We start from the raw sequence: 13,858 nt of genomic DNA, 5'->3' as shown, positions 1-13,858 counted from the left end.
TTCGTAGTTGTTAATTCAGAAGTGTCTGAAATTTCTAATGATACTATTATGACATCTTTTCTGTGAAAATGTTTTTCCTTGAAAAATAAATTGTTAAATCTTTATAGGGTTTGAAACAAGCTCTAAACCAATGACACAAAAAGTTTGATCAAGTTGTTCTTTCGTATGATTTTCAAATTAATGACAGTGATAAATGTGTGTATGTGAAACAATTTGATGGTAATGGATGTGCCATTTTATGTTTGTATCTAGATGACATATTGATATTTGGTAGTAATATGCATTTGATAAATGATGTGAAGTTTTTCTTGTCTAGAGAATTTTGATATGAAAGACCTTGGTTGTGTAGATGTGATTTTGGGAATTAAGCTTATAAAGAAAAATGTTGGCATGAATTTTACCCAATCTTATTATATTGAAAAGCTATTGAAGAAGTTTAATTATTTTGATGCAAAACATGTTTTTACTCCTTATGACTCATCCATCAAGTTAAAGAAAAATTTGAGTAAAGGAATTTCTTCGCATACATATTCTCGAAGTATCGGTTCTTTGTTGCATTTGACAAACTTCTCTAGGCTTGTCTAATATTGCACATGCAGTTGGTAGATTGGAAAGTAATTGAGGGATTTAGGGATACAAAATTGAAGTTCTGATTTCGATGAAATAAAATTGACAAGTGGTTATGTCTTTGCTTTATCTGGTTGTGCAGTAACATAAAAATCTACTAGACAAATTATTATTTCACATGAAAGCAAAAATTATTGTTTTAAATACTGCTACTAGTGAGGCTGAGTTTCTTAAAAATTTGTAATGTGATTTGCCATTGTTGAATAAGCATATACCTCCAATTCCAATGCATTGTGATAGTCAAGTTGCTATATCTAAAGTTACTAGCAAAAATTTTAATGAAAAAAGAAGACACTTAAGAGTAAGACATAAGTCTATCAGAAATTTGATTTCTCATGATGTCATTTCTCTTGACTTTGTCAGGTCAAAAAACAATATTGCGGATTCGCTTACGAAAGGGTTGACGTGTCAACAAGTACTTGAGTCATTGAGGGGAATGGGTCTAAAGCCCATTATTTAGTTACAACAATGGACACCCATTTCCGTGTGATTAGTGATCCCATGAATGGAGTTCAATGGGTAACAACGAAATTGTTTGTTGACTAAAGTATACCAAAATAAAATTTGGTGGAGTTGTTCCGTTTCTCATTCCTATGACAAGATGTATTATAAATTGTGACAATATTAAGGTTGAGGTATTTATAAATGTGTATTTTTGGTATAAAAAAAAACCTCTTAATGAATCCGATGACAATTATTATAGGGGTGGGGGTCACAACCCTCTCTTTAAGGATTCACCTAGTGAGTGTGGTGGTGGGGCCGCCACTGTGAGATGTGGGTTAATTTCTAAGTGACCCTCACGAAACAAGATACAACTGCAAGGCCGTGTAACACGCTACCACTGATTAAAACCTAATTTAATGCCAACATTGTAGGGGTTGTGTACTAAAGTCCGGTTAAAGAACATGTAGTTCAAGACAATCAAGTCACAACATTTTTCTTGGGTGGAAGTTCATAAACACTAGGTATAAGGCTCAAACCCGGATGGTTCCTTATACCGAAATAAAATATCACATGCTCTTTCTCTTATGTTTCTATACAAATTATCTTTTAGTAAAATTTTAAATTATGTGGGGGAATGTTGGTAAATATTTGTGTTTTAATTTAAAATTTATAAATATATATTACTTATATTAATTCTATTTTATAAAATAAAATATTTATTTTAGATTTTCTTAAGATTTTGTTTTAATGAGTCAACTAGTTTGTTACGTTTGGTTTGACAACTGTAGATTGGTTTCAAACAGTCATATTTTGTTTTTGCATAAATGCCTATATATATCTTTTTCCTCATTTCTAAAAAAGACACAAGTAGAGACAGTCTCCTTTCTTTCTCCCAAAAAAAATTCTCTTTCTTTTCCGATAAAAAAACCTTATTTCTTGAGAGCACGAGCATTGGTGTTCAGAAGGTTCGGGGATCCTTTCACTGCACACGATCGGAACCAACCAGTTGTTGTATCTTGGGAGTGGAGTGCAATCAAATTTTCTTACCAGTGCAGTGGAGCGTTTTCTCTCTAAGGATAGCGTTTACGCGCTTCAACCCAGGTTATATCTTTCTGCCCCTAATTTATTTTCTTTGTGCTTATTGTATGATATAGTGCATTGTTGATTTATATGGTATCTTATAATTTTAAAAAAAAATCTTTATGAGCTATGGAGAAAAAGAGAACCAAATCTGAAATATCTTAAAGTGTGGGGTGTTTAGTAAAGGTTAACATCCCTATTAATAAGAAAAGGAAAAATGACAAAAAAAATGTTAATTGTATTTTTGGTGGATATTCCTTACATAATATTACTTATAAATTTGTAGTTGTTAATTCAGAAGTGTCTGAAATTTCTAATGATACTATTATGACATCCTTTCTTTGAAAATGTTTTTCCTTGAAAAATAAATTGTTAAATCTTTATATGGTTTGAAACAAGCTCCAAAGCAATGACACAAAAAGTTTGATCAAGTTGTTCTTTCGTATGATTTTCAAATTAATGATAGTGATAAATGTGTGTATGTGAAACAATTTGATGATAATGGATGTGTCATTTTATGTTTGTATCTGGATGACATATTGATATTTGGTAGTAATATGCATTTCATAAATGATGTGAAGTTTTCTTGTCTAGAAATTTTGATATGAAAGACCTTGGTTGTGTAGATGTGATTTTAGGTATTAAGCTTATAAAGAAACATATGGGTTCATTGCGAAGATGAAGACAAAGTTCCACTTTGGAAGACACCTCTGATAAAATATTACACACACTAGGCAGATGTGGCTAACCAGAAAGACTCTGCAATGAGGAAACAAAACTTTCACAGGGATGAGTTCCTGCGTTGCACGAGATGCGAGAAGGAGCGCAGGTTCCATCTTAAGAGCAACTAGACATTAAGAACTACCATGATGCTTTAAACAACAAATGCTGGACTTGTTCTCTTTGGCCTTATCAAAAGTAAGTATCTCAATCCCAACTCAAGCTATATGATATTCAAGTTCATGCATGATTAGTATTTTCTTGTGAACGTAGTTGGTACTTAGTCTTGCAAAACACATTCTATGTTGGAAAAAGATATCGGGGACTCACGATGTGTCAATAAGAGCTAGAGAGACATAAAGGATGAGTGATAAGTGATATTTTACTAAAAATCACAAATACCTTCAACTAAAGACAATCCAACTTTAGTAAGGTAGGATAATTAATTATTGCAACAACGTTCTTTTTCCAAGTAATTAACATCAACATACCAATAACTTAGAGATGTAGAGATAAATGACTGAATTGATTAATGGTATGATATGATAGAATGATAAAGAGAAATCAATGTTGTATATACAATTTGAGTGTCTAAATATTGCGACTCTTGTATGTACTATTTGAGTGTTTAAACATTGCGGCCTACAATAATGATGATGCGAGACCAAACAATACTAAAAAAATATGATTTTAACATCGTCAATTTAACATTGGGTTTATGAAAACTGATGTCAACAAAAGGACTTTGTTAACATCAGTTTTTTAAAAACCGATCTTTTGTGTATCCCTTAGCATCATTTTTGACCAAAACTGATGTTGGTTGACGTGCGTTAACAATGGTTAATAAAAAATCTAATGTTGTGAAATTTTCTAAAACACATAGTCTCTTGCCCTCTTGCTGCCTCATTCTTCTCTCAATGTCATGAACCCTAATTAGGTATGAATCTCTCCACATTTCATGATCAAGCTCCCTTTGATACTCCTGCCGTTGAACCCAAAGCCTCATAGTCACCACCACAGGTCCCGTCCCTTCCTCACCCTAACTCGCAACATCTTGTACCAGCAACTCGCATACAAAGCCAATGCCTCCATCTACACGTGCTTCATCGCCCTTTGCGACAGCAAAAAATGGCATCATTCTTGAAACACTTGTCATCATAACTCCCCAACATCTTCAATAGATTGCGGTTTCGTGGCAGAAGGCCAATTGCCTTTGCGATTTGGCCAGGATGTACTAGAATAGGATACTCTTCTATTCTGCCATTCTGAACATGGATCACAAGTTGCTCTTCACCATGCTTACCATGCCTAATGTGCTCACTCTAGAGAGACTTCTTATTCTTCTTGAGTTCTTTCCACATGAAAAGAAGTTAAAAAAATATGTACTTAAAGCTCAAACAACATAGTCATGATAGATACATTTTGTGATCTTTCCACACTATATATTATTCACATCATGTTGTTTTTTTTATGATGTAATTCTGAGTTTGAACTGAATGGGAATGAAGAAAATCTCAAGCTTCAAAAACCTCAATGGAGATGCAGTCACAATCTATAGAATTTAGGTTTGGACTTAATTGTAAAAACTAACTGAAGGTAAGGATTGTCGTCACTTATATTTTCACCATACAACCTGTTAGTTTATGCCACCCCTGCAAGTCGGGAGATGGGTGTCTCAGTTATGAACTTTGCAGGATTAGGCATCTTTGGGAGGTTTGATAACAGCCGATAACATGTGACCCAATAGGCCAACAACAACCATTATTTTGAAGCCATATTAGAATTCAGGTTTAGGTCTTACTCAACTCCTAAAAGCTAGTTTGAGAGGTGAAAATTGCCCCCTTATATCACTAGTCTATGTGTGATTTCCTACAAAATGCTATAATTATTTTGCAGTACATAAATTAATCATCCTAGACGATCAGAAACAGCTGTAGACATAAGCATCAATCCACCTCCAATACACAATTGTATAAAAAGATAATATAAAAAAGAAAAATTTAAGTTGAGTACCATGTCAAGCTCAATATTATTCAAAGAGAACTAGTTCTGATTTGATCAAATGAAAGGCCAAGATGGTACCATCTAGAAGTTCCCCAAAGGAAAAGAAAAAAAGTCACAACTTTCTTAAACAGTAATAAAGAGGTCCAAAGTTTCTCCGCAACATCATATAGTTTTCATGTCTTCATGTAGGTGCCAAATGAGTCAATTCAGAAATGGCACTTTGCAGAGCCTAGTTAAGGTTTAGCATATAGCATAAAGTCTCTGCATTCTTGGCAATTGCAATCCTCAAAGCGGCACTTGATGCACCCTTCACAGTAACAAGTTGAGCAGACTTGGCAAGTTGAAGAACGAGAATAGCCCCTGCTTGCTTTCAGACTTGATCTCTCTTCATCATCATCATGTTATTCTGAAAAATGAAAATTTTCACGTCATTCATTAGAATTGATATTTGAGCAGATCTCTCAACTAGAATATAGCTTCTTAAAGTATTTAAGTTTACTGGATGCAATATAAGCTAGCGTGAGTCACTTTTCAATCTATATACGGTTTGGCTTGGCCCTAAGCTAACATACAAGATTCACAATGTTTGGACGCTCAAATAGTACATACACCCTTGATTTCTCTTTATCTTTCTATCATATCATACCATTAATCAATTCAGTCATTTATCTCTACATCTTTGAGTGCATGGATGATCCTCTCACGTAAAGTTGTTAATTACAAATGGTCTTGAGTTTGAGTTCCAAGTATGTAGATGTTGTTAACTACCTAGAAAAATATAAAACTAAAACCTAAACTAGAAAGTTCACAAGATAATATCAATCATCCATGAACTTGAATATCATATAGCTTGAGTTGTGATTTGGGAGCACCTTACTTTCAAAACCCTAGCTAGCCTGTTGGAACTCTGTCGCGCATCTCCATACTCTACCTCGACATCAAGAGAGAGGAAGAAAGCTGAGAAGAAGAAGAAGAAGAAAAGAAAACCCACTCACACACACTCTCTGCACTTGCACATGCACCATTCTGACTAATCTCTAGGGTTTATCCTCACTAATCTCTAGAGTGGATAACATAATCTCATAAAAAAAGTGTGGATAACATAATGTGAAAGGTTGAGTGCATAATGTAAATTAAATTAATTTTTTACTCTCACAATTTATGTTCCGTAACATTAGCAAGTATAACTATTTTGATATTATTTGTACAAGTTGAGTATCTAGTGTATTATTTAATTAACTACTTTGATGAATGATAATTGGTACTATTGAGTTTTAACGCTTTTTAAATGTATAGGTAAAACAAACACTGCAGAAACTTAACATATTTAAGTTGTGACTTGTCACAAGCAGCCTTAAACAGTGCATGCTAAACCCTATAATGGTAGTAGAGATTATTTTTACGAGTTAAATTTATACATATATGGTCATATGTGAGTATATAGAGTCAATTGAAGGGACTTTTATTATCAGAAAGTGAGATAATCATGATTAAGTATCGGATGAAATCATGCAATATTAAGATTAAAGATAATGTGACATAACTTTTTAAGAGATTATATAAGCATAATTACCCACGTACATGATTATATAATCTAAATTTACTTCTCTTATCTTCTTATTACAAATATTATTCTCACTTTATGTATCCCCTTGTGTGTAAAATATTTTTACACAAATATATATAAGAAATTTCAAATTTATATATATATATATATATATATATATATATATATATATGGGTGAATTTGTTTAAACTTTAAAATAATAATTTTAAAATAAGTGTATCTTATATAAGCGTTTTCATACAGAATAGATAGAATTTATATTTTAAAATATAAAGAGTTTAGACAAATATACTAAAAAATAAAAAAAATACCTATTTTATTAAAATGAGCTTTTATTTCAACAAATAATTTTAAAGAAACTACTCATATATTATATTTATAAATGAATAGATTTGTTATGAGAAAACGACAAAATCTTATTATTAGAGATGTATGCAGAAAAATATTTTACACCAATTATGTACATTTTATACAGTAGAATGTTTTTTAAGATATTATAAAATTGTTTTCAAAGAAAAACACACTAACCTTGTGTCATTTTCTTGAACTTTTTCTTTATGCCAATTTTTTGACTTCTCTCCCGTTGAGGTGGATCGCCTGTAATCAAAGAGGGAAAGGAAACCCTTAATTTTAATTTTCAACTCTTCCAAAATTTCTTACATAATCAATGAAGTCAAGTAAAATTAAATACACCTCAAATTATACATGTGTTTCTAAAAGAACAAAATATCTCTTGAATACATGGAATTAAATTGCCTTTTGAAAAATCAAAACATGAGACACTTAAGCAAAAGAATTGATTTCAAAGAAAATGACACCAACCTTTTGTAATATTCTTGAGTTCTTCCTCTATCTCGATTCTTAGACTTCTCTCCTATTGAGGTGGATCGCCTGTAACGAGATCGAGAGAAAGGAAACCTTTAATTTTATTTTTCACTTCTTTCAAAATTACTTCGATAATCAATAAAATCCACTAAAATTAAATACACATCAAATTATAACTATGTTTGTAAAAGAGAGAAATATGGCTTGAATGCATAGAATTCAGCTACCTTTTGAAACCATATGTAAACATAAAACACTTAAGCAAATTAATTGATTTTAGATAAATCACACTAACCTTGAGTAATATTCTCATCTTCTTTCTTTTTCTCATTTCCTTGACTTGTCTTCTGTTGGGGTGGATCACCTGTAGTCATATGGGGAAAGAAAATCCTTAATTTTATTTTTCAATCCTTCCAAAACTACTAAATATAAAAAAAAAATTGGAGCCCTAAGTTCATGACTGCACAATGAGATGCATGCAAATTGACTATTAGTAGTCCAGATTCTTCTTCCGCCATTTGATTTAGGGATTTTGGAATAGACTGTTTTCTTCTCAAATCTGAATCCCAAAAAAGCCAAAGAAATAATAAGTAAATACATTCTCATTTTGATCAGTTTGGTTAGTTGACTTCTGGATCATGCCAGCCTCCTCATCCAAATCAAGGAGATCCAAGAAAAAATAAGAAAGCTGCAAAACATCCCAGTGGAAGCAAATAGCCATATAAGTATACATAAGGAAAATATCTGTACTACTCTGAATGTTTCAATTCACTGAGACATAACCAATTACTTTAGGCACATGCACGTGAAAGTTATTCCACAATACAAAGAAATACAAATAATGATAGAAGGTACACTACTGTGACTAGCATCTAACATTTAGTTATTCATTTATTTAAGGTAACAAAATAAGGATTGAAGAGTGTCATTTACGATTCCCTCCATCCTTATTATAAAAGAAAGATTTGATAGCAGATACAAAGTTTGGCTGTTCAAGATAGACTTTCCAGTCCATGCATCACTGAACCATCTTTCTCTGAAAAGAAAAACAACAACAACAACAACAGCAACTGAATGATGATACCCATTGATGTTAAAATTCAAATCATAGCATCTTTGCAGGGACGGGGACTTGCAGAATTGAAGAGCACACCTGGGAATGTGACAACAAGTTTTCCTCATTAGGAACAAATATGAATGAGTCTTGACCAAGGCTTTTGGATCCTAATTTACACCAATTACTGGCGAAAGTCAGAAATGTCCACAAAAGCTTTATGGAAGTATAAATTAAAGACAACAACAAAAGAACCAAAAGAAAATAACAAAAGGAAACAACAATGTAGAGATCTACATGACCTGAACCTATTGTTAAGAATTAATTTGATTTTGAACTTTCAAAATATGCTAAGACATCATTAAAGAAACTCTAAAGATAGTAAGACATTGAATATGCTTAAGTAATTACTCATTAGAACTTAACTCATTTGATTGGTATATATATCGTATATATGGTGAGAATTTTTATAGGTATTCATTGAATATGGTTCTAAATTGTCATTCCTACGTTTTTTCTATCAGCAAATAAATAAATAATTATAAAAATGGGGTACACGGGTACTCTAACTCAGGTACAAAAAAGTTTTGGAGTAAACCAACTGAAATGGGCTCTATGACAAAAAAGTTTTCTCATCCTACTTTAGTCCTCTAATTTTTTTCTATTTTTTATTTTTTATTTTTTAATTTTTGTTCCAATATTTTTCTCATTGACACTTCCAACCAGAGTTGTCCTACATAACATTCTTTTTCTATTTTTCCTTTACCACACCCACTAAACAGACTTGTGTTTCATTGATATATTTACTGTATATTGAAATTTAATCAATTAAAAATAAAAATATAAGTTATAAAATTTTCAAATTTTTAGTTTACTTATTATTAGTTTTTACATTTTATTGTTTATTCTTGGTTCACAGGCTAGCCTATAAAATCGTGGACTAAATAAGGCAGGTAGGCACAAAAGAAAATGAAACCCATTTATGTCACAAACAACTTTTTACAACAATAATCTGAGTACCCTTTAGATGGTACAAGTGGAATCTCAGTACCCCATTAATCAGAATCCTTCATGTATTAAGCTCAAGAGCTTGCTGTAAAATATTTTTTTAAAACAACTACATGTAGACAAAGGTTAAATGTGTCTGTATGCCTTCAGATTCCAACTACCTTGCAGCCCCTATTCCCTAAATAAAATGCAAGCAGCCCGTCAGCACATAAAGTAAATAATCACTCATCAGTATTTCTGAATTCAGCTGGCACTACAATAAGTAGACAAATAAGTAGACAAATGCAAAGTACATGACACAATTGAAAAAGTAAAGCAAAAGTGAACATTTATTATTTCACAAGCCTCAAGTGTTGGAAAAGAACAGAATGCATAACCTATCCTTAGATCCCTTAGATCCAATAAACTTTCTGAACCATTATTAGAGTGCCAAATTTGGTTCACATTTTGATTTATCAGTTAGATATGGACACCTTTGCATGCATGAACCTAATAATACATTAAGTAGTTGAGGTACCATGAATATGTGTCTTGAACCTTGATTATTGACAGGATATATTTGGTACTTACAGACTGTTTAACATGGAAAATAAATGACAGGATATACAACCTTTCTTGCCCAAGGCGCCGTGCCAGCTATTCTGCTAAAGCTTGACCCAGTGGATCATTATCAGTTGTCAGGATAATGTGAACTGCCTAAAAAAACAAAGAGAGGAAACCAAACTACTAAGCAATTCACTTCTGTGTTAGAAAGATCCAATTGAATGGGAAGAAACCAAATGTGTGTACCTTATCCAAGTACTCTTTGCAGTTCCACAGGTATCAAAATGCAGTGTCCTGACTTCATAGAGACAAGCACACACAAATTAACATATTATAAAAGCTAGAGTAACATAAACAGAATTTATACATAATGGCAATATAACACATTTTCAAAGAATAAGCAAGCTATATTTGGACAATTTTGCTATAAAGGAAATTTGCTATGATTAGTAGGTAAAAGGAAAAAACAGAAATCCGTTTAGATAGATTCTTCTTTTCAAAATTAAGAATTATAACTTATAATGTTTCTTAGAATGAAAGTGGTTCCAAAACACAAAAGATCTCTCTTGAAACAATTAGTATCTATGTCAAAAAGATGTGTACTTTGACTCTTAGTTATTACATTTTCAACTACCCCAGACTCAGTAGAATAAAAATGAAAAATTAGAAGAGAAAATTAGTTATTACCTGTGGTTACACGCTTCTTTTGGCCACCAGATACACCTCTCTGCATTTCATCACCCACAATGGTATCTTTGCAAATATCAAGCACCAATATCTATTCATATAGCAAACAGTGAATATATGATTTTTTATAACAAAATCAAAGTCTTAGTCCGGAAATTAGAAATAATTATTTTGTCTATCACGCCAATTTAATTTAATATATTAAAATTATTTACAATAAAAAAATTATTAATTCTATGAAAAAATATCTAAGAACAAGAGGTCCTCTTCTCTCCCTAACCTTAAACATAATGTTGAGTAGGAAAAGTCACTTACTTTGAGTGGATAGTCAGTAATGAGACTCTGTTTTCTGTTCCTTCCATTGCAATAGCCCTAAAATCCAATTAAAACACATAAATTAAATCAAACGACGTCATTTAGAGTTGCATTGCGCTCAAAACTCACTGTCTTTCCTTCACATATCATACACTCTATCAACACTTGTAATTTCCCTTAATCTCTCCCTATCGCATCATATCTACAGTTTCTCTCTTCTTTCCCTTTATCTTTCTAAGTATTAATTAGGGTAGTGGCATCCATTGATAATTTTCCTTTTCAAAAACACTGATAACAATTCTGATTGATTAATTAAATACAATAATCACCAATCCATAATCAACCATCATTCCTCTTTGCTCACTTCAAACCCAAACCAATCCACGGGCCCAGTCACAAACATTAATTACACACCCCCAAAACAAGTTAAGAAATATTGAATTGTCACAGTTAACAGCTTCCACGTTTCTAAAGCCAAATTGACACTTTTTTTCCCTTTATAACTGGCTTCCAAGCATGCACTACATACAATAACCAGTCCATACCTACCGACCATCCATCATTCCCCTTTCTCTCTCACACACCTCAAACCTAAATCTATCAGCTTTAGAAATCTTATCACAAACATTACACACAGGAATCAAAAACAAGTAGAGCAAGACTTGAGAGCATGTTTGGATGTCCGTTCAAAAAGTGGTGCATGAATTCCAAGGTAAATCTAATGATTCACAAACTCCGTTTTGGAAAAGGAAGGGATCTGGATACTTTAGCAAAACCTCATTTTGTCCCCAAAAGTCCGTTTGCAACAATAAAACAAACATGCACTACACTGAATTGTTAGTTGTCACGATATTCTTACTTCAACATCTCAGCAAAGCTCATGGCCTCATCAATCCTGGGAATCGCGCCGGCGAGCTCGGAGAACAAGGAGTCCATCCCATCAGCGCCACCCATGTCCTCATGCTCAACAGTAGGATCCACCTCCTACAATAAGACATCACAATATGCAATAACAACAAGACAAAACAATTGAATGAGAAAATAAAAGCAAAGCAATCCCTAAAAGTGAAAGTGAAGAGTACTACCATGGCGTAGAGGTTGGAAAAGCCATTGACGAGAGTGGGGGTTTTGGTGAAACGCTGCTGGAAGATGTCATTTAGAGTTGCATTGCGCTCAAAACTCACTGTCTTTTTTTCAATCTCACATAACAGCGAATGATTGAGAGAGAGAGAGAGAGAGAGAGAAAGTGTCGAGCGTTGAAGCTGGTGAAGTTTCGAAATGGAATTTGGAGTGTGAACTTGCTTACCTACTGCGAGAAAGAGGAACACAGAGTGAGAGAGAAAAGAAAGAAGATTGAGAGGAAAATAAGAAGAAGCAAGGGCTCTAAGTTTTGAAAGTGGGCAGCAATTTTGAATGAAATAAAGAGAAGGTGAACAAAACTTCTTATAAGTTTAAAATTTGGTCACATTTTGTAGGGGTAATTATTCTGTGAAAATATTTAATACTATTGAACAATTTCTGGATGTTTCAATTTCAGGGACTTTGGGGAGTGAAATTTGGAAAAGAGTTTGGGTGTAGGGGAACAAAAATTGGTGTAGAATGGAACCAGAGGTTTGATAAATTATCTTAACTTTCTTAAATTCTGAAAACTAACGGATGATTAAATAGCACTGTCATAACTTCATCACCTATTACCTAACTAATAGGTGCCTCCACTAATCTATATAAGAATGTTTGTTCATTTTGCAATTTGGATGACAATTCATATGAATTTTGTAGCTATAATAAACATAATCAAATTTCATGTAATTTATAACTAACAACGTTGACCACTCAAATCCAAAGTTAAAGTCAGACAACAAGCATAAGCATACACTGATGTCAATGAAGAAAACTGTGTTATTTACTGAAATCAGTAAAGAAATACACGTTTTCATAGAAATATGCAGCGTAAAACACGATACACTAACAAGAGGTTCAAAGATGTGTAAAATGGAACCAAAACAGAGATTTTGGAATTTGGAAATTCATATAAAGATAGGCTACACCGAAACGAATCAACCACCACTATTTTTTATTAACAAAAGTCAGAAGAGAAGAAATTAAACTTACAGAGTAGAACTTCTGCATTTCAGCGGAATTAAGGTCTGAAAGATCCATGGAGACAGAAAGTCTTCAACCAAACGTCACAAAAACCCTAATGCCACAAGTGAAAAGAACTGGCACTATAAAAACCTAAAACCTCTATGCTTTGGTCCGAAACCTTTTTTAGAACCTTAAACACTGCCGAAATGGCAGAAAAAAGAAACCAATCAAGAAGGGCCCATTACGCTGCGTCATAATTTTAAAGGCAGATTCATAAATCATCACAATATTCCAGAAAATTGAGAGGAAAAAAAAAGAACTAACAAATGACCGCGCAATTGAGGAATCAATCCGGCAAATGAAAATGAAAAGCAAATTGCGAGATCAAGTAAGGGAATACAGAAAAACCTGTTGCGAGATCGGTCGAATCTGCAAAATTGGGACCGGAAAGAGCTTAAATCGGAGAAGGGGGTTTTAGAGTGTGGTTAAATGGTGCGTGAAAAATAGCTTATTATATCAGATCACTCTGCCTATTTGTTTCTTCGGTCATGTGTGACCGTTTGGTTCGGGTTATTTCCAATTACCAAACCTGCGCAGTGTTTTTATCGCCTTGTGGTCCAGATAGTGTATTATAAGTTTTTACAAGGGGCGCTTGTTTTGGTTCATTGTCAAGGGGGTGCTTGTAGGTAGTAATTCTTTTAAGTTTTACCTACACTAATCAATTATAGGCACAAGTTTTTTTGGAGTTTTACCTACATAACATAGTTGTAGGTAGAAGTATTTTTTAGTTTTAATGAATTTGCCTACACCAAATAATGGTTAGTACAAGTGGTTGAGTTTTACCTACATTAGTCAGTTGTAGGTAAAAATATTTTTGACATTTACCTACACTAATTTAT

At 32.9% G+C, this 13,858-nt stretch overlaps 1 long non-coding RNA gene across 30 annotated transcripts in view; it reads right to left on the bottom strand.

The window, feature by feature from the left end:
* LOC114416915 overlaps nt 1–13,557 on the bottom strand; it is a 66,348-nt gene extending 52,791 nt beyond the window's left edge. The window contains exons 1-12 of one of the 30 annotated variants that reach the window (XR_003667646.1): nt 13,368–13,557; nt 12,987–13,071; nt 12,181–12,183; nt 11,960–12,061; nt 11,734–11,858; nt 10,875–10,931; nt 10,560–10,650; nt 10,119–10,170; nt 7,563–10,025; nt 7,265–7,333; nt 6,971–7,039; nt 5,753–5,802 (exon numbers count right to left, since the gene is read on the bottom strand). This is a non-coding gene — a long non-coding RNA (uncharacterized LOC114416915). Of the gene's footprint in view, nt 1–4,811; nt 5,282–5,747; nt 5,803–6,970; nt 7,040–7,264; nt 7,334–7,562; nt 10,026–10,118; nt 10,171–10,559; nt 10,651–10,874; nt 10,932–11,733; nt 11,859–11,959; nt 12,184–12,986 lie in introns of those variants that run through there. The other 29 variants (XR_003667634.1, XR_003667637.1, XR_003667642.1 and 26 more) reach the window with 29 other exon arrangements.
* Nucleotides 13,558–13,858: the final 301 nt, after the last annotated feature.

The sequence above is a fragment of the Glycine soja genome, chromosome 6, assembly GCF_004193775.1.
Source record: "Glycine soja cultivar W05 chromosome 6, ASM419377v2, whole genome shotgun sequence".
Lineage (NCBI taxonomy): Eukaryota > Viridiplantae > Streptophyta > Magnoliopsida > Fabales > Fabaceae > Glycine > Glycine soja.
This window is presented reverse-complemented; position numbering and strand designations above follow the sequence as displayed.